The sequence below is a fragment of the Triticum dicoccoides genome, chromosome 6B (assembly GCF_002162155.2).
Source record: "Triticum dicoccoides isolate Atlit2015 ecotype Zavitan chromosome 6B, WEW_v2.0, whole genome shotgun sequence".
Classification (NCBI taxonomy): domain Eukaryota; kingdom Viridiplantae; phylum Streptophyta; class Magnoliopsida; order Poales; family Poaceae; genus Triticum; species Triticum dicoccoides.
Genome location: NC_041391.1, coordinates 174,869,757 through 174,888,550, shown reverse-complemented (window position 1 = coordinate 174,888,550; position 18,794 = coordinate 174,869,757). Strand labels below are relative to the sequence as shown.

General features: G+C 52.0%; 1 pseudogene; it reads left to right on the top strand.

Moving 5' to 3' along the window:
• Positions 1-330: 330 nt before the first annotated feature.
• Positions 331-2,447, top strand: LOC119325059 (annotated as a pseudogene).
• The last annotated feature ends 16,347 nt before the right edge of the window (positions 2,448-18,794 follow it).

Here is an 18,794-nt window from a genome sequence, read left to right as displayed (position 1 = left end):
TTAACAAATGCACGCCAACAGTAACTGAGAAATGCAGTTTCGACTGTTCAATTTGAGAATTGTAGGTGGCTTAAGGTGCCAACTTATTTGTCAGTGTAGTCCTACTATGCTACTAGATTAATTACTGATTACACATGGTGAACTCGTGAATGTGCATCCGCCCTTCGCTCTATTAACATTGAATAGGCAAATTGCATATTAGCTGAAAATCATATTCGTAACACACTACTGAAGTTGCTTCTGCTCAAATTGATTGAAAGGAGTGTACCAATTGATTTCATCAAACACTTGACAAGCGCAACAACTGACCATCCATGGAGCAGCGTTGAGCAGCGGGCCTAGGAAGAGCAGCAATCAGCGCAGGAGGAAAGCAAGAAACCCGGCCAGCACCTCGTCGCTGCTGCGACTCCTCACCATGGTTCTTACAGCTGCGACTCATGCGGGTAACAGAGTTCGGCGGCCACAACGGCCGCGATGCCGAGCCAGGATGGCACGCGGCGGCGGAATGGAGGCGCAGGCGCAGGCGCGCCACCGCGGGAGATGCCCAGGCCACCGACGAAGAGGAGGAGAGATCGGATACGGCGTGTCGCTGGTGGCTCCGGCGGTTGGACCACGGCAGCGGCGGCGGCGGCGGTTACGAGTTGAACTCGGATTGCGTGGTTTCTACGCGGCGGGGCGTCGGGGGTCGATCTATATCAGCCGGGCCGCGGGGATAGATCGCACTTTTCCTTCGATTCGACGAGCAAGCCGCCTCCTTGATAGATCACGCGCGGCGTTCTCCTGGCGACCTAGCAACCCGGCGAGCTTCTCTCGGCGACGGCGAGCAAACAATCCGGCGAGTTTCCTCTTTCTTCTCCGATCATCATTTTTGAATTTCAGCATCGCAATTGTTCTGTTTACTTGTTTCGCCTGTGCAATCACTTGGTCTCTCTGTTCTTTGCTGTGTCCTGTGTTTTGTAGAGATGGATAGCCATGTCGCTGCGACTTTGCCGCCGCTGTTGCCTACCCCGGCGCGCTGCCTCCTCCTGACGCCTCCTCCGGCGGTGTACACGGCTCGTGTGGAGCTGGACAGCAAGAAGCAGCAGCCTGGACGTGCCTCGATGAGCGAAGCTGGATCAAGGACAAGGCCGACCTTCCTGGACGTGCTTTGCGGAGCTCCAGCTGGGTCACTGACAAGACGCTCCGCCGTGCCGGGACTTTGAACGGCGGCGTCGAGCGCCTCGGCCGCATGGAGACGCCGAGGGAAAACTGGAAGAGGCCGGCGAGCCGTGCGCCATCCGTCGACCGGTGCGACAAGAAGCCGAGGCCTCCGACCGAGATGGTGGCAGCCTCGGAGGCATCACTCCACGCTGGCCCCGCGCCGTCCATCGGCCTGTTTGAGAAGAAGGCAAAGCCTGTGACTGAGATGGTGGTAGACTCGGTGGTGACATCCTTCGCTGGCCCTGCTCCGTCGATCGACCTGTCGGAGAAGAAGGCAGAGCCTATGACTGAGATGGTGACAGACTTGGAGGCGTCACGCTTCGCTGGTCCTGCGGGGTTGGTTGACCGGTCGGAGAAGAAGCCAATGCGTCTGACCGTGATGGAGGCATCGCCCTTCGCTGGCCTCGCTCCGTTGATCGACCGGTCCGAGAAGAAGCCGGAGGCTCTGACTAAGATGGAGGAGGACTCGGAGGCGGCATCCTTCTTCGCTGGACCGACATTCATGGTGTCGCCGGATCCCAGCGAGCTGCCCATGCCGACCTTCATCATGTCGCCAGACCCCAGCGAGCTGCCCATGCCAACCTTCCTCTATAAGTACAAGGTCGCTAAAGTGTTAGCTAGATTAGTCGCTCCGATGCTCATTGATCAGCAAGAAGGTTGAAGCTGTTTTCAGTATGTAGCCAGAAGATAAGTATGCTGATCATCAAGGAGATTGAAGCTGTTTTCAGGAGTACGTAGCTAGGTGGAGTATCCTGATCAGCAAGATTGAAGCTGTTTTCAGTAGTATGTAGCTAGGTGGACATGATGAATACAATCACCATTTAGTATTACCGAGCTTGGCACTGATCTTATCTGCGATGGAGTGAAATGATGGTGTTGTGCATTCTGCAAATAAGGAAAAAAGTGTCCGACAGACACGGCATACTCTGCAAAGTGCAAACAGAGACATACTCGCAAACACGTTGAGGGCGTGAGCAGGGCAGGCGTAGTCACGGCGGCCATGCTCTGGTCGAAGATGGCCAGGCACATTGGCCGCGTGGTGACTAGCTTTGATGAGGATGAGCTCCGTCAACTGCTTGATCGCCGTGACCCGTGAGCACGTTCTTGTGCCGCGTTGGAGGGGCTGCGGCCTGCGGGAGTAGCAGGTGTCATTGCCCAGTAAGTGTTCGACGAAACGCGCCTGCGCCCTAGCATCAGTCGCCGCAGGGCGGGCAACCGCCGGAGCGGCGTTCCCCGACCCCGCTGACCTCCCCGCCGCGTCAGCGTACAACTGGCGGCTCTCCACGTCGCTTCAGTCCCCGGCTCACCCGCAGGTGCGTCTCACGTCCCCCAGCGGCCATCATCAAGCTCTGACCCGTGGCAGTGCACCTCAACCTGGGGTCCGACGAGCCAGCGCTGCTGCTGCTGCTAGGAGCCCGGCCCGCAACCACAATAGCATGCCCACCAGCCACCAAGTCTGCTGAATCAATGTCTCTCGCACTAACACTGCGAACTGAAATTATGAAAGTGGAAGGTGAATTTTCCACCAGCTCCTGGTGCTGCTTTTACGCCAACCAAATATGATGCTGATTCAGGCCATGTTGGAAGTAGGATATGGATTGTTTGACAATGTTGTTTTTTTCCGCTTATCGTAGGTAGAGCAGATACCAAATGTAACATCTGGTTGCACTGAGTTTGTCTGAGTCTGCTCAGCAAATTTTGGAAGAGGGTAAGTTCAACCAGGCATTGCTAGCAACCACAGTACCTTGCTTGACCTGCTTGAAATCCCACAACTTATGGACGCATATTTGACATGCTTTAATAGTCTTGCCTGGGATATTTGTTTTGTATTTGAAGCTGATTGATATTGTTGATATGACATTTCATTCTTATATATGCAAAAAAAAAAAAAGGTTGCAGTGTTTCTTTCCAAATCATTTTATTTTTATTTTCCCATTTACAGTAAGTTGCATGAAGTGTATCTTAGAGCAAGTGCAAACCTTTTCACTTTAAAGCTTACAAACTTTATGCCTAAAATAGTTTTGTTGTGGTTGGAAGGCAGTGTTGTAAAGCAAGCTTTGGCCTCTACCTCATGCCAACAAGCCAACTAGAATGGTCATTGTTCAAAAAATAATGAGGCTGTGTATGTGTAATTTTTTTTTGAAACGGATGTATGTGTAATTTTAGATGGTGATGCTTATATTTGTTTCTGGCCTTGGCCCTCAATGATTTTATACTGGACTAATCTGACTCATAAAATGATTCTTTTCTATAACTGCATTCATACATCAAAACAACATACCGTCATGGTGAGTATTTACTATTTAGGTGGACCGTGTTCGTGCAAAACAGATCTCGCATGCTTGAGGTTGTAATATTATGTCCTTAAGAGTATTAAGTGCCTGGATAGCTGACATATTTAGCCTATAACACTCGGAAGCGATTGACATTGACAGTGAAACATAATTGTCTTTCTACTAGAATAAGCTACCTTCCTCTGTAATTCAAGGATGATCTGATGCACTTTTTTATACCTGCCCCTGCCATACTATGCTACCTGTGCTAGACATTTTCAACCTGATATACTATTCATGCCTAGAATATATTTTCATTGTTTTTTATCATGGTACATCTGCTGTGACATGATCTCCACGATGCATATTCACAATCGATAATAGATTTTGTGCCTAATTCGCTTTCTTATGCTGGTAGGAACCGGATCCCTACCAGGGCGTGGTCTCAGGTTGTAGGGGTGGAAGGAGGGATGACGTGGGGGAAGGCGTGGTCGCCGGCGCTGGGGCGCCGTCGTTGCGTGCGCGCGCGCACGCGCGCGCGAGAGAGAGCAGCGGCGGCTAGGGTTAGGTCTCCCGGCTCCCTAAGAAAGCCGAGCAAATATGATTGCTTCTTGCTTAATCCCCAAACGGGTCCTTACACAAGTTTATACAATCCTCCTAATAAGATAATTGGGCCAAGCCCCTAATAACGATAAGATAAAAATGGGCCACAACTAACTTGACTAAGCCCCTAATATGCCGGTCATAACATCTCTCCCCGCCTGCACAAACAACTCGTCCTCGAGCTGGAAGGCGGGGCAGATCAACGGTCGCCAAACACCTTCACGTCAACTGGGGCGGGCTGGTCGCCGAGCCCAGCGGCGGCGGGGTCCTCCTCAATGTAGTCTGCAGCCTCCAGCTAGAAGAGTCATGGGAAAACGTGGCCATGTACATAGGGCTCATCGCAGTTGAAGTACAACCCTTGGCGGCGACCCTCCAGTTGCTCGGTCGGGGTGAGCCGACGGAATGGGTGAGCCGGCGGAATGGGCGTGCCGCAACCGCGACGAGGAGCGCCATGGAAGCCTGGGCAGGCCGACCTTGCACGGGAACTTCCGGCCAGGGTGGCGGCCTAGCGGCCCGAGGCGGTGGCGCCTGCCGGATGGCCTCCGCGCGACGCTCGAACGCGCGGGCGTAGTACATGGCCGTCTGGAGGTCCTGTGGCACACGCATCTCCACGTCAACGTGAATGTGGTCCGGTAGGCCGCCGATGAAGAGCTCAGCCCGCTGACGAGCCGAAATGCCGGGGGCGTGGCACGCCAGTGCCTGGAAGCGGTCGGCGAAGTCTTGCACCGAGGTGAGGAACGGAAGACACCCAAGCTCCGCCAGACGGCTCCCGCGTATAGGCGGACCGACGCGCAAGAGGCACAATTCGTGAAAGCGCTCCCATGGTGGCATGTCGCCCTCATCCTGTTCGAGGGCGTAGTACCATGTCTGCGCGGCTCCTCGGAGATGATACGAGGCGATCCAGGTGCGGTCGGATGCAAGCGTGCGCTGTCCTTGAAAAATTGGTCGCATTGGTTGAGCCAATTCAGGGGGTCGACGGTGCCGTCGTAGGTCGTGAACTCCAGCTTGGAGAATCTCGACGGCGCAGATCAACGGTCGCCAAACACCTTCGCGTCAACTGGGGCGGGCTGGTCGCCGAGCCTGGCGGTGGCGGGGTCCTCCTCAATGTAGTCTGAAGCCTCCAGGTAGAAGAGTCGTGGGCAGACGTGGCCCAGTACGTAGGGCTCGTCGCAGTTGAAGCACAACCCTTGGCGGCGACGCTCGAGTTGCTCGGCCGGTGTGAGCCGGCGGAACGGGCATGCCGCAGCCGCGGTGAGTGGCGCCGCAGAAGCCTGGGTAGGCCGACCCTGCGCGGGAACTTCCGGCTAGGGTGGCGGTCCAGCGGCCCGGGGCGGTGGCGCCTGCTGGATGGCCACCGCACGACGCTTGAACGCGTGGGTGTAGTACATGGCCGTCTGGAGGTCCTGTGGCCCGCGCATCTCCACGTCCATGCGAATGTGGTCCGGTAGGCCGCCGACGAAGAGCTTAGATCGCTGACGAGCCGAAACACCGGGGGCGTGGCACGCCAGTGCCTGGAAGCGGTCGGCGAAGTCTTGCACCGAGGTGAGGAACGGAAGACGCCCAAACTCCGCCAGATGGCTCCCGTGTATAGGCGGACCGATGCGCAAGAGGCACAATTCGCGGAAGTGCTCCCATGGTGGCATTGCCGCCCTCGTCCTGTTCGAGGGCGTAGTACCACATCTGCGCGGCTCCACGGAGATGATACGAGGCGATACAGGTGCGGTCCGACGCAAGCGTGCGCTGTCCCCTGAAAAGTTGGTCGTATTCGTTGAGGCAATTCAGGGGGTCGATGGTGCCGTTGTAGGTCACGAACTCCAGCTTGGAGAATCTCGGCGGCGTCTGGACGTGGACGACAGGTGGGTGCGCCTCGCCAGCACGGCACATCAAGGATGGCAGGGTTGAGTAGGGGGCATCAGGGTGCCGCCCTGGAACAGGGGCCCATCGATGCTGCCGAAGGGCTCGGTGTAGCCCGAGGACCTGCCAAACTGCATGGCCGGGTGCGTCGCCAGTGGAGGCAGCACGTGCGGCCCGACAGAGGCTGTCGTGTAGACCGGCACAAGGGACCCAGCGAGCCAGGCCGGTAACAGACACAACGATGGGGGAAACCGGACCTGGTGGATGGGCACCCCCGGGCCCGTCGTCGGGATGCCCAGGGCCGCGGTCGTCGGTGGCGGCGGTTGCAGCTGTTGCCCCTGCTGCATGGTGGCGGCGCCGGGGTTCGTCGCTGGTAAAGCCCCCCCCCCCCAGCGCAGCGGCCGTCGCTATTTTGGACCATTGCCCGACGCTTTTTAAGCCCTGGGGCGATCTAGGTCCCAGCCACACCCCTAGTGGCCGGCCCCAAGACGTTTAAATTCAAACATGACATTTCCGCTACCCAAAAAAATGCCACAAGTCGGGCGATCAGCGCCACAAGTCCGGTGATCACTATGCCACAGTTCGGCGATCAATAAACTTGAAAGTTTGGCGTTCAAAAGGAAGGACGTGTAGGCAATGCATCAAATGGCGGCGCCGTCCCCCGGCGTCGGACTAGCGGGAATTGGCGTGCGCGGGCTGGTCGGCGTCAGCGCGGCTTCGGTGTGGGGCGTCATGGAGGCGTCGCTCAGGCTTGGAGGCGGCGTTGGGGTCGGCGTGGGAGTTGGCGCCGCCATCGACGTCATCTGGTTCAGGATGAGGCCACGCTCTGCCAGGTTCCACGCCTTGACCTGCTCATCCATCGTCGACATGTCCGCCCCTCCCCCCTGCCCATCAAGAAAGCCAGGTCGGTGTTCCTCTTCTTTGCGGTGACGTTGGTCCAGAGCAGGCCGAGCTTGATGACACTGTCGGTGTCAAAACCGGCAGATCTTGGGTGGGGGGCCCAAGCTGTGCGTCTAAGGATCGATGGTAACAATGGATAAGGGTACACAATGTTTACCCAGGTTTGGGCCCTCTTAAAGGAGGTAAAACCCTACTCCTGCTTGATTATATTCGAAGAGTATATAGGTTACAAGAGTTGATCTACCTCGAGATCGTGGTGGCTAAACCTATGTCTAGCCTATGAATATTCCGATGATGGTAATGATGATAGCCTCTAAGGACTAAACCTTCCGGCTTATATACACACCAGAGGGACTTAGGGTTTGTACAAGGTCGGTTTCACAAGGAAATAATACACTAGACTCTAATCTTGCCGTTCACGTGTGGAGGAGTCCCACCCGGACACGGATGATGGTCTTTAGCTTGACCTTTACGGCCCATTCAACCCGACCCGTATTCCTGGGCCGGACACTTGAGGACCCCCGAATCTAGGACTCCCTCATTAACCCCCAAACTTGGCTTCAATGACGATGTAGTATGTGGATTTAAGTCTTCGGCTTTGCAAGGCGGGTTCTTCGCCATACCCCGGATTGATGATAGTCTGGCATCGGCTTCTGTGCCCAGTCTTTATGATTTCTTCCTGTCGTCGCCTCAATTTCCACGCGTTTGAGCAAATGCGAACGGTCCATAACCTTTCTATATTTCAACCCTTCAATAGGCACAGGTGGCGCTTATATAACGTGGTTAGATCCCCAAACGCCAGCCCACATTGCCCAAAGAGCAACGGAGCAAACTGCGAAAAAAAACTCGAACCATGGCTAGCGCCCCTGGCTCCTCCTCGCATCCTCATGGCCCTCAAGAAGGGGATTGGCGAAGTTGTTCTGTATCCCATCTTCTGCTTAACCATCTCCAGATGCAAGGCTATCCCCCCCACCCCCCGCGGATCTAGTCTCCATACGGGCAGGATTGGCTTCTACGGGCAATGGTGCATTGGCGGAGAATTTCCCCAACCCCAGCCAAGGGGAGAGGGTGTGCTTCATCTCGTTCCTTCTGAGGGGCGTAGGATTCCCGATCCACCCCTTCCTTAGGGGTCTATTGGAGTACTATGGGATCCAGCTGCACAACCTCACACCATGTTCCATTCTGCACATCTCTGGTATTGTCGCTCTTTGCGAATTGTTTTTAGGCTGTGGGGCTCATTTTGAACTACAGAAAAAGTTCTTTTGCCTCGTCCCCCGCCATCAGGGCAGAGGGGTTATATTTGAAGTGGCGGTGGTGAAGTATGGCGCATAGCCGGATCCGGTTACCCAGTTGGGACTCCGAAGAGAGGGTCCGAAGAATGGTCTTCGGAATGGTTCTACATTGAGGACGTTCCTCTTTTGGACCCTGTCAAGCGCTCCCTTGAAGAAGCTACTTAGCTGGCGCCCCAAGTCCCTCGAACAAGAGGATAGTGCGGAGCTGATGAGATTGGTCAGCAAGGTCAGATTGCTGGGCCATTCTGGACTCTCCATCGTTGAAGTCATGGCCATTGCAATAAAGTGATGCATCCAGCCTCTTCAATCAAGAGTGGCTCCTTTATGGAACTACAATAGGGAGGACGACACGTCTCGCTATATGCGAGAGGGCCCGGATAACCAAGCCGCATTGGCTGCCATGCTGGCCGACCTTTATAAAGGGAAAGAAGAAGACTTCACCCGTTTAAATTGTCGGGAAGGTTTCTCCATGTACAACCCCATTGAATGGGTAAGTTTAGTCATTCAACACTTTTTTATCATTGGGATGCATTAACCGAATACTCTGGTTGCTTTGAACCAGTCGTGGAGGAAGGTAGTCGAGAACATATATTACCCCCTCCTCAGCTAGAGGACCATGCTCGCAATGAAGACCCCGTATTCCATGAGGATCCGGATATATTTGTAGAATTTGAAGACAGAGTTTATTATCAGGCGAGCCTTGACGGCTCGGAGGTAGCCATTGTGGCCGATTACCCCGATCTCTATCCATTCGTTAAGGTAAGTGTTCAGAAATCATTTAAAAAGTGATACACTTCCGCTCACAACTTGCCCTCCGGGCTGGACCGTGTTTCACAGGATCGGCGCTCAACGAGCCGTACCCCAAGTACAGGCAGTCAAAAGGAAAACGGCTCCTTAGTAGGGTGAGCGCGAAACGAAAGGGGACCGGGAGCGCCGCTGAGCCTGCTCCATCACCAAAGAGGTATATTTGTTACTTCATGTATAGGCATAAAGTTGAATCGTCATTTTCCTCCTCCTTCTATCATCTCAGGAGAGGTATATGGCGAACCGTACCAAAGATCCCAGCAAACCGAGCCGCAACCAATCTGGTGCCGAACTTGTCAACTAGGACGAGGGCGCATACAAGGGTATCGCCGTCTCATCCACCTCATGAAAATCCGGATGAAGTGTCCATCACTAATTCCGAGCTGGAGAGCGCAATGAATCAGCGTCGTTTAAAAGAGACCCTGCACGCCCCGACCTTTTTCTGAGCAACAATTTACCGCTCTCAGCACCATGGGCGCGTATATCCGAGCTGCCCAGGATGGACTTACTGGAGTTACTCGCCTGTTCTCAAAGGATATATAGGTGAAAATTTATGCAATTTTAATATATAGATACCAGTAGCCCCCAAGACTTAAAGCGGTAGGAACTAACTGATTTGAGGATCATTTATGACCGCAGGTCCTCAAGGAGAAGAACATCACACTATCCCAGGAGCTCGAGACAAGCCAGACACAGCTAAATGCCGCTGTCACAGAGCTTGAAGAAATGAAGAGTGCCCCAATGACCGAGGAAAAAAATAAAAAACTAGAAGAGCAAGTGAAGAAGCAAGCAGAAGAGATAAAGAGCTTAAAGGCTCAACTGTTGGATGCGCAACGGGAGAACCAAAAGTTGAAGTGCGGCATATTCGGTATGACTCTTGAACCATTTTGAGTACTGATATAATCATATAATACGGAATGTTATAATACGGTTCATACAGGTCTGTTAACCGACCACCCCGAAGAGGAAGTGTCCAGGCTTCAAAGCGACGTTCTAAAAGAACTCTCAAAGTTGCACAAGCGCGCCTAAAAGCCATGAAGAATATAGCCAAAGCCTTATGGCCATCTAATGCCCCTCCAGAAAGTATGGAGGGGTTGACAGACCTGTTCAAGGGTGCTCGGTGTCGCTTCGAGCTATGGAAGACGTCCGCATGCCGGGAAGGTGCGCAAGAGGCATGGGCCAAGGTGAAGACATGCTACAGCGGACTCGATCCAAATCATATGGCCCGAGTTGGACCTCAGGGACCGGATGGGAAGGAAACTCCTGTAAACCTAGTATATGACCAAGTAATGATAGCGGTGAAATATTCACAAGAAGATTCTAAGCTAAATAGCCTTATAGATGGCGTAGAAAGAGAATAGGCGTTCGATTCTATGTATCAATGTACTTTATGACCAAACTTATCTCCTGCCGAATTTGTAAAAAAAATTGTCATCGCACACCTTCGGCTTCCACCTCTGAACCAAGAAGTTGGAGTGTTTCTGTATACTATGTTAAATAAGAAACATTTAGTATCTTCGGAAACCAGACAATCCGGTCATATTGCTCGAACAGACAAAATGTGTTCGGGGAGTTATGTTATATTACTGTTTAACGTAAGAAACATCTTCCAAGGAAAATAGTTCCGTTAGGGGGTTCCTTTACTTGGGTTGACATACTAAATTATGCCTGCCTAGGCTTGTATCCGGATTATAGGAAGCCGATTCCGTATTTGTTCCAGAAAAACAGTCTGACGTTTATTTGCCGACCAATTATTCCCGTAAGGACACTAGCTTTCGGCTTCACCTGTCTGAGGTACAGATCCGGATAACCTAGTTATAACAATCATAGAGGTACTCCCTTTACACCCTAGCCGAACAATTGGGAACGTAGGGTATAAACACAGGAGCGAGGCAACCCAGCTTGGCAAAAACTTAAGTCATAGAGGTGCATATAATGGCAAAAAGTTGTATAAAACAACCGACATAGACAATGGAAGCTATAAACTTTTAATAACATGCTTCGTTAGAGAAGCCCACTGTATGGTGGGGTGTATACAATTAAAGATGTGTACCCTGAATAGTGTGGTTGATCCGAACATACATTGAGAAGGAAAAAGGAAAAAAACAAAAAAGGAGAGGAAAAAAAAGGAAAAAACCTAGTCAAAGTGAAACCTAAAGAGGCCGAACTACGCGTAGAATCTACAGAGCCGGGCAATGTTCCATGGGTTCGGCTCTAGGCGATTATCCGCTACATTGCGAAGGTGATAGGCTCCTCCAGTAAGGACTTCATCTATGATGAAGGGGCCCTCCCATTTTGGTTTGAGCTTGTCCTTTTTCTTTTTCGGGAGGCATAAAACAAGTTCTCCAACATTGTATGTCTTAGCCCGCACTTCTTTGCTTTGGTAACACCTGGCCTATTGTTGATAAAATGCAAAACGAGCCTTAGCAACATCACGCTCCTCTTTGAGTCCGTCTAGGTCATCCTGCCGATCTAATTCGGCTTCTCGCTCTTCATACATGCGGACTCGAGGTGAGTCATGAATAATGTCGCAGGGCAATACGGCCTCTGTGCCGTACACCATAAAGAAGGGTGTGTATCCGGTCATTCGATTGGGCGTGGTCCAGAGTCCCTAGAGTACGGAATCGAGTTCCTCAACCTAGTGCTTGTCTGATTCTCATAAAGAGTGCACCAGTCTGTGCTTAATGCCACTCATGATTAGACCATTGGCCCGTTCGACCTGTCCGTTTGTTTGAGGGTGGTATACAGATGCATAGTCGAGTTTAATGCCCAACTTAGTGCACCAGGTTTTCACCTTATTAGCTGTAAAATTGGAGCTATTATCAGTGATGATACTGTGCGGGACACCATACCGGTCCACGCCGGATATAAAGTCAATCACTGGCCCTGCCTCAACTATTTTTACTGGTTTGGCCTCTATCCATTTAGTGAATTTATCTACCATTACCAGAAAGCATTTCTTTTTATGGCTTCCCCTTTAAGGGGACCAACCATATCAAGCCCCCATACCACGAAGGGCCAGGTAATGGGGATTGGTTTTAATGCAGTGGGAGGCATGTGACTTTGATTGGCGAAAAGCTGGCAGCCCACACTACGTTGGACAAGGGCTTGAGAATCTGCTCGGGCCGTGGGCCAGAAAAAGCCTGCCCTAAAAGCCTTGCTTACGAGGGCTCAAGCTGCGGCGTGATGGCCGCCCAGACCAGCATGTATTTCTGCCAAGAGTTGTCTTCCCTCCTCTTCGGAGATACACCTTTGGAGGACTCCGGTAATGCTCTTTTTGTACAGTTCACCCTCATGCACTTTGAAGGCTTTAGAGCGTCGAACTATGCATAGAGCTTCATTCCGATCGTCGGGAAGCTCCTGTCTTTTAAGGTAGGCCAGGAATGGTTCGGTCCATGGAGCGATAACAGCCATGATCTCATGAGAAGACGGTGTTATCTCGATATCTGGACCCTCGACGGTATCTGCATTATGTTCGGCAGCTGGGGGTGTGAGCAGGTCCGCACTATCTTCTCTGCTCTCACCCTACCATACCACGGATGGCTTGAAGAGCCTTTCCACGAAAGTGTTAGGTGGCACAGGGTCGCGCTTAGCGCCCATGCGAGCAAGGATGTCAGCTGCCTGGTTACTGTCTCGAGCGACATTATGAAACTCAAGTCCCTCGAACCGAGCTGATATTTTTAAGACGACATTTTGATATGCCGCCATTTTTGGGTCCTTTGCGTCGAACTCTCCATTGACCTAGGATATTGCGAGGTTTGAATCACCACGCACCTCCAGGCATTGTATACCCATGGAGACGGCCATGCGAAGACCATGCAGAAGCGGCCTCATATTCGGCTGCATTGTTGGAGTCCGTATACATAATTTTTAATACATAGCAGACTGTATCCCTAGTAGGAGATGTTAGGATGACGCTAGCCCCTAGTCTGGCCAGCATTTTGGAGCCGTCGAAGTACATAATCCAATTGGAGTATGAACTATAATCTTTAGGGAGTTCGGCTTCCGTCCATTCAGTGACAAAGTCGGCCAACACCTGGGATTTAATAGCCCGGCGAGGCTTGTATATTATTTCAAACGGTAAAAGCTTGATGGCCCATTTAGCTATGTGGCCAGTGGCGTCCCTGTTGTTGATAATGTCGTTAAGTGGTACTTCTGATGCCATTGTGATCGAACACTCTTGAAAATAGTGTTGCAGTTTTCGGGATGCCATGAAGACCGTATAGGCTATCTTCTGGTAGTGGGGGTATCAGGATTTGCAAGGTGTGAGGACCTCTGATACGTATTAGACTAGTTTTTGGGTGGGGAATTTATGTCCCTCTTCCCCTCGCTTGACGATGAGCACGACACTAACTACTTGGTTAGTTGCCGAAATGTATAATAACATAGGCTCACCAACACCTGGGTCAACAAGGATTGGGTTTCTTGCGAGTAGGTCCTTAATTTCTTCCAAGCTGGTTGTGGCAGCGTCCGTCCATTCAAAGCTATCAGTGCGTCGTAGTAGCTTGTAGAGTGGTAGTGCTTTTTCTCCCAATTTGGAGATGAAACGGCTTAAGGCCGCAACGCACCCTGCTAGTTTTTGGACTTGCTTTAGGTCTGTTGGTACAACCGATTGTGACAAAGCTAAGATCTTGGTTGGGTTTGCTTCAATTCCTCTATGGGAAACAATGAACCCTAGCAATTTTCCGGTTGGGACTCCGAAGACACATTTTTCTAGGTTGAGCCGTACGTCATATGTCCGGAGGTTTTCGAAGGTGAGGCAAAGATCGTCCACCAATGTTTCGACGCGTTTTGTCTCGATGACCACGTCGTTCGTGTATGCCTCGACTTTTTTTGCTCATCTATTTTCCCAAGCTTGTTTGAATCATATGCTTGTAGGTAGCCCCAATGTTTTTAGCCCAAAGGGCATAGTGTTGAAGCAGAAAGGACCATAGGGGGTGATGAACGCGTTGCGGCCTGATCCGATTCCTTCATTTTAATCTGATGGTATCCAAAATAGGCGTCGAGGAAACACAAAGAATCGTGTCCTATAGTCGCGTCAATGATTTGGTCAACATGAGGCAATGGGAAAGGGTCTTTAGGGCAAGCCTTGTTAAGGTCTTTGAAATCGATGCACAAGCGCCAGGATTTTTCCTTCTTTGGTACCATGACCAAGTTGGCTAACCAGTCCGGATGTTTGATTTCCCTAATAAACCCAGCTTCTAGCAACTTGGCTAGCTCTTCTCCCATGGATTGACGCTTGGGTTCAGAGAATTGCTGTAGCGTCTGCTTAATGGGTTTGAATCCCTTGATTATATTGAGACTGTGTTCGGCCAGCCTGCATGAGATGCCGGGCAATTCTGAAGTGTGCCAGGCGAAAATATCCCAATTCTCTCACAAGAATGTGCATAGAGCGGTGTCCACTGCCGGATCCAGTTGTGCTCCGATAGACGCTGTCTTGTTGGGGTCCGTTGGGTGCACTTGAAATTTAACTATTTCCTTAGCTGGTTTAAAAGAGGTGGATTTAGATCTCTTATCGAGGATCACATCGTCCCTATCCACCATGGACCGCAGGGTGGTTAGTTCTTCAGCCGCTAGGGCTTCTGATAACGCCTCGAGGGCCAGGGATGTGGTTTTGTTTTCGGCACAGAGGGCTTTGTCTGGGTCGCTCAAAATTGTGATGATTCCGTTGGGTCCAAGCATTTTAAGTTTCATATACCCGTAATGCGGTATAGCTTGGAAGCGTGAGAAGGCGTCTCATCCGAGGATGGCGTGATACCCACTGTCAAAGGGGACCACATGAAAGAGCAACTCTTCGGATTTGTAGTTTTCAGGCGTGCCGAATACGACATCAATTTTAATTCTCCCAGAGCATCGTGTTTCTCAACTAGGGATAATGCCTCGAAAGGTGGTATTGCTTTGCTCGATGCGTGATCTGTCCATCTGCATTTTGTCGAGTGTGTCGTCATAAATGAGGTTAAGCCCACTGCCACTATCCATGAGCACTTTAGTAAACCGAAAACCGTCCACAATGGGGTTTAGTACTATGGCATCAGGTGCTCGGACTGACCGGGCCTTTGTTCCGTCTTTGGTTGTAAAGGTTATTGCCGTGTCGTTCCATGGGCTCAGTGCGGTAACTTGGTGGACTTCGGCGAGGTCACGAAGTGCCCTTTTGTGCCGATTATTTGAAGAAAAGGTCTCAAAGACCGTGAGGATGTTAGAGTTGTCGCTCTCCGGAGAGTATTTCTCTGGAGTGGTGGTGAGGATGGCCTCTCCACTCTCTACAACTTGTCGGAGTACCCAACATGCTCGAAGGCTATGGGCTGGGTTTGTGCTCGGAGTGGCATGTATCTGATAGGGCTTGTCAAGGAGTTCGTCAAGAACGGACCTATGTCCCATGAAGGGTTTATTTTTTCTGCCCATCAACTGGTGGTCGGGTGACCCACTAGTGTGTATCCATTTAGTCCGGGCCGCACACTGCTTGAAGGCAGCGGGCTCCAGTTGAGTTTTCTGGGCCCTCCATGTGCTTTCCATCGCACAGTACTTTTGCACTATCTGTGATAGTTCTGTGAAGCTCTGTATGTGACGACGGTCGAGGGCATTCAATATTCCCTCATCGGTGCAATTGTGATGAAAGATCGAAACTACGTCGTCGACCAATCTTTGATCTTGTTTTTAACAAGCAGGAATCTGGCCCAAAAGTGGTGGACCCTTTCCTGAGGTTGCCGCTGCACATACATCATGTCGTATATATCTGCAGGACCTGAGTTGCTTGGAGAATATTGATTGTGGTGGCTGGGTGGTTTAAAATTTGGATCATGTCCCATATCTGTATTTGGAGCTTGAAGGGTCCCCGAGACGGCCGATTCGGGTCCGGGGAGATCCAAGGGCTCCCGTGATCGTATATCTGAGCCAGAGTCTCGAAGACGTGATGACCCGTCCAAAGGGAGAGTATCCAGCTCAAGGGATTCGGAGACCCGAACATACTTGGTCTTCAACGTAGGGAGGGAAATGTCTTCGGCCTGTTCCTCAATGGCCGCTACGAGGTGGGTGATCCGTGGGCGATAAATTTCCCTCTGGTCAAGCTTGAGCCCGATTCGATCATAGTCTGTTGAGAACCCCAGGGCGGCGATGCAGTCCAGTAGTTATTTCAAAGATGAGACATCTACCGGATCCATCTTTTTCGAGTACTCGGGGCCAATGCGAAGACGATGTTAGGCGGTCGTGGGGGTGCTGTGGGCTTGACGGCCGTACAAACTCCTACGATGAAACCGCCGAGCTGGAGGGTCTACCCAGAAGTTAGGCTCCTTCTAGAAGTGATATTGTCATTGATGACTAGGCGGGCCATAAATCGCTTTTGTAGACAACACGGCAGAGCTCTCAATGAAAGCACAAATGTCGGTGTCAAAACCAGCAGATCTCGGGTAGGGGGCCCAAGCGGTGTGTCTAAGGATCGATGGTAACAATGGACAAGGGGACACAATGTTTACCAAGGTTCAGGCCCTCTTAAAGGAGGTAAAACCCTACTCTTGCTTGATTATATTCGAAGAGTATAGAGGTTACAAGAGTTGATCTACCTCGAGATCGTGGTGGCTAAACCCTAGATGTCTAGCCTATGAATATTCCGATGATGGTAATGATGATAGCCTCTACGGACTAAACCCTCTGGCTTATATACACATCGGAGGGACTTAGGGTTTGTACAAGGTCGGTTTCACAAGGAAATAATACACCCGGACTCTAATCTTGCCGTTCATGCATGGAGGAGTCCCACCTGGACACGGAGGATGGTCTTTAGCTTGATCTTTATGCCCATTCAACCTGGCCGATATTCCCGGGTCGGACACTTGAGGACCGCCGAATCCAGGACTCCCTCAGATGCTGTTCGTCATCAACACCGACCATTGCGCCATGGTTTTCTCTTCCTCCTGGGTAGTGCGGGTCTTGGCGTCGGTGATGCAATGCTCGATGGACTCTTGCAGACGCGCGGTAGTTGGCGCGGCGTCCTTTGCCGACTTGGCTCGTTTGTTGCCGTCCGGGCGCCCATCGGCCACGCTCGGCGTCGGCGCGTCCGGCTTGTACATCTCCTTGGCCTTGGCGAGGGTGTGTTGGACTTCCGCCCAATTCTTGCACTTCTCGATCCGGGAGAACATGTGGAGGTACTTGAAATCTTGGTCGGTGCTGCTACCCTGGCGATACATGGCGAACTTCCAGACCATCTGCGCCAAGGAACAAGTGTCGGCGATGCACATGGCGAAAAATGAGCAAGAGACCAGCGTCATACCTGACCGTCGATGTTGGCGCCGCTCTCCTGGCGAGCCGCGATCTCCTTGACGATCCCATGCCATTTTTTGCATGCCGTTTGGATGATCACCCAATGGTTCGACATGGCCTGAGTCGTGCTGCATGTCGACGCGGGCGAAGTAGGGGTCGACCAGCCTTGTGCTCATGGAACTTTGACTTGATGCACTGCCAGTACGTGTCGGTGTTCTGGTTCATGCCGGTGATCGGGTCGAGGCAGACAATCTTCCATGCTTCAGCGAGGCACTCGTCTTCTTTGGACTCCCACTTGATGCGCGGCTCGCCGGTCCCTGCCGCCCACTTCTTCTTTTTCCCTTTCCTCGCCAGAGCAGCCGTCGGCTCCTCCTCCTCCTCCTCCTCTGGATCCTTCTTGCCGTAGTCGAGCTTGTTGTCCACATCGCCATTGAGGTCCATTATATCTTCTTAGGCATTGAACCCAGGGGAGGCGGCGGCGCTGAGCCGGTCGTGATGATGTCGTCCATGTCTGCCTCCGTCGCGTTGGGATTGCTGAGATGCGACGACGAGGCTTGTGAGAAGAGCAGCACGCCACGGTCCAGAGGTGGCATCAGGGAGGATGCGTAAGATGGCAGCGAGTAGGTGTACATGGGGTACTGGACACCGGCGAACGCGGGTGAGGGCGTGCGCTGGGCGGGGTGGCCATGTGGAAAGGTGATGTTGGGGTTGAACCCACCATGCGCGTCGTCTTCGGTGTAGCGAGGAGAGGGCACGCACCCCCAGGGGTGCATCGACAACGAGAAGCCTGTCAGCGACCCGACGCTCTGCTGGCTCCAGGGAATGTGCGGGCCGTGGCCGCCGGGCAGACTCATCATCCTTGCACGAGACGCCTCTGCTTGTTCCTCCGCTCGATCTGCCTGCTCCGCCACGGCCGCAGCCCCCGCCGCCGCCCTGTCCCGGGCCTTCTTGGTGTTGAGCCTGTTCTGCCGGTCGGTGGTGATAGCCTCCCGGCGTTGAACCTTGATACGTCTCCAACGTATCTATAATTTTTGATTGTTCCATGCTATTATATTACCCGTTTTGGATGTTTATGGGCTTTACTTTACACTTTTATATCATTTTTGGGACTAACCTACTAACTGGAGGCCCAGCCCGAATTGCTGTTTTTTTTTGCCTATTTTAGTATTTCGAAGAAAAGGAATATCAAACGGAGTCCAAACGTGATGAAACCTTCGGGAATGATCTTTTTGGAACAAATGCCAACCTGGATACTTGGAGTGGATGTCAAGCAACAAGCGAGGCGGCCACGAGGGTGCCCGACATGCCCCCTAGGGCTGGGTGCGCCCCCCACCCTTGTGGGCCCCTCGATCGTCCACCAACGTACTTCTTCCTCCTATATATACACCCGTACCGTGAAACCATCAGAAGCAACCACGAAAACCTAATTCCACCGTCGCAACCTTCTGTATCCGCGAGATCCCATCTTGGAGCCGTCGCCGGTGCTCCGCCAGAGGGGGAATCCACCACGAAGGGCATCTACATCATCTCCAAGGCCTCTCCGATGAGTTGTGAGTAGTTTACCACAGACCTTCGGGTCCATAGTTATTAGCTAGATGGCTTCTTCTCTCTCTTT